This window comes from Anabrus simplex, chromosome X (assembly GCF_040414725.1).
Source record: "Anabrus simplex isolate iqAnaSimp1 chromosome X, ASM4041472v1, whole genome shotgun sequence".
Classification (NCBI taxonomy): domain Eukaryota; kingdom Metazoa; phylum Arthropoda; class Insecta; order Orthoptera; family Tettigoniidae; genus Anabrus; species Anabrus simplex.
The window spans coordinates 212,239,926-212,242,973 of NC_090279.1; positions in this window are offsets into that span (position 1 = coordinate 212,239,926).

The window sequence follows — 3,048 nt, forward strand, 5'->3', positions numbered from 1 at the left end:
GACCGTAAAACTGGGTCAATCTTTAATGTGTCGACCCCAATAAATTGGAAAAAAGGCCTGAAAGAGGTGAAGAGGGTTACGAAATATATTATCATGTCATGCTTCTGAGTTAATAAATCTCTTCATGACAGAAGCATTGTATTCGGACAAGAACTGTGCGAGTGTATGTCCAGCCCTTGTCGGGTATGAAGTTGGGATGAATATTAAGATCGGATGCCCTTCCTGACGTTAAGCAGTGTTCTCCCTAGGACCTTTTAAATGGGCGCACCGCCCAGCTAACATAACCTAGATGTGTGCTAGCTACATAATATTAATACATATTTGAGTCATTGGGTGTTCCAAATTAAAATTTTATATTGTAAAACTCTCTATAAATCTTCACTATTCTTAGCATAATTTCATCAATTATGTCAGAGTTTAAATGTTTAGCTTGACTACGACGTAGTGACGTGCGCAAGCGGTGCCTGAATTGGCGCGGAATCGCATGCGAGCAAAGACTGCGGGGGTTCAGCCATCCTCGAAGTGGTTTTCCGTGGTTTCCCACTTCTTCTCCAGGCAAATGCCGCGAGCGTACCTAACTTAAGGCCACGGCCGCTTCCTTCCTTGTCTATCCCTTCCAATCATCCCATCCCCACACAAGGCCCCTGTTCAGCATAGCAGGTGAGGCCGGCTGGGCGAGGTACTGGTCCTCCTTTCCAGTTGTTTCCCCCGACCCAAAATCTCACGCTCCAGGACACTGCCCTTGAGGCGGTAGAGGTGGGATCCCTCTCTGAGCCGAGGGAAAAACCAACCCTGCAGGGCAAACGGATTAAGAAAGAAAGAAAGGAGGAATAGAACTGTAATCATTACTTTAAGTAATCGGCATACGGTATTTCGCATGGAAGCAGAAACAAACAAAAAATAAGAAGATAAATTTTTCAGTTCTACTACAGCAGTTCCAGTAACTTCAACATTGTTGAAGGCGATTCTCTCTTACCTCCCCAGCACTTCCAACAATCCTACAATATCCATCACTGGTCGAGATGATTTCAAAATTAAATACAGGTATTCCAAGTAACCCCGCAGAGATCTTTTTTATAGCAATTCAAAAATATCTGCTTTGGTCTTAGCGATAAGAATTTGAAGAAATGACAAATTAGGTATCTGAACTGTTAGAAGTCAATAAACTAAAACAAAAATTGTAGGGAAAAATAATTTTGACAATTCCAAGCCATTATGCGTAATCTCAGTTTGTGATGATAGCCACTTCATGTCCTTATGATAAAAGAAAACAGAAAATGAAGTCTTCTTCTTCTGTGAAACTGTCTTGAGACAGGTATCAACTGTACATCCTCCATGATTCTCTGCCCTGACCATCCTGTTTCAGTTGTTAATAGCCTCTACCTTGCTTGACAACTGTTAACATTCCAAACCTTCCTCTTCTTCCATCAAATTTTTCCTCCGTCACCCTCTACTGAAGACCATTTCTACGTAGCATGTGACCCAATCAGGATATTTTCCTCTTCCTTATCGTTTTCATCACGTGTCTGTTCTCCCCTACTTTTCTTAGCACTTGTTCATTTCGCACTTTATCGGTCCACTTCACTTTCTCAAAACTTTCTAAATACTTTGTTTCTTAATGTCCATTAAAAGCTCCATGACACCACACTCCACACAAAACACTGCGAACCGAATTATATTTTCCTATGCACTTTTTATATCAAACCAGCGAAAAAAAAATCGGTGATTTCCTTAAGGCTGACTTTCTGTGAAATAATTTGAATTTCACTGATTACTCGTTAAAAAAGTAATTTGTAACTGAGTTAAATATTTCTCACGTAACTGTAATTCAACCGAATTATGTTTTTTTCTGTACTTTTCCCATTACCATTGTACATTTCATTCATTTCCATTTATACACGAGAACGTGATTACCCTCCCCCCCCCCCCCCCCCACGACCTCACTAACCCTGGAAAAATGGAGAATAATAGCATTAACAATTAAATGTCCACTTTTTGATGTTTTTAAACTCCACCGAAATTGTAACCTGACTGTATTCCGGATCTGAAAGGTCACCCTCGTTGGAGGACGGACGATTTATTTCTTTAATACATCTCTCTCTCTCTCTATAGGGGTTATAGTTTATGATCAGTTAATCAATTATTGGTCCTTGACACAAAATTAGGACACTAAATTATTGAAGATATGATAAATGAATTTGAATAACTGTTTGTAGTAGCAGAATCTTCTACAAAGATGGTATAATGGCTTTGAGAGTTCCACATTACAATTGTTTAGGCGAAATTACTGAATATAAGAGAGCATGACAAAACGAGTTCGGGAATACGTGGTCGACATCAACTTTCACAAGCCCTGAAGATTACATTACTTCATCATATTCATTTATGTGATATAGGAAAAAGTATTAATGAAACTAACAACATTCATTCACATTTATGAACGCAGGGTGACTTGCAGTGAAACATGAATCAATATCTGGGTCGGGATTATTTTCAAAAATCCACTTATTTCATCATCCTATTTTTACAACATACTAAACGTGCTACATGATATGAAGTATCAAAAATTAAAAAGTGGTCTATTACTTTTTAGAACTGTCATAAAAACTTGATGTAAGCTACGTACATTTGAATTAGATTATACAGAAAAGAGTGAATGTTAGGTCGTCTCGATTGGTGATTTGTGGCAAGACCTATTAACCGATAGATGAAATGAAATGGCGTATGGCTTTTAGTGCCGGGAGTGTCCGAGGACATGTTCGGCTCGCCAGGTGCAGGTCTTCTGATTTGACACCAGTGGGTGACCTGCGCGTCGTGATAGGGATGAAATGATGATGAAGACGACACATACACCCAGCCCCCATGTCAGCGAAATTAACCACTGATGGTTAAAATTTCCGATCCTGCCGGGAATCGAACCCGGGACCCCTGTGACCAAAGGCCAGACGCTAACCATTTAGCCATGGAGCCGGACAACCGATAGATTATACAGCTTTTCAAATCAATCTTACCTTTTAACTACCATATTTTTCTAAGAAATATTTTTGC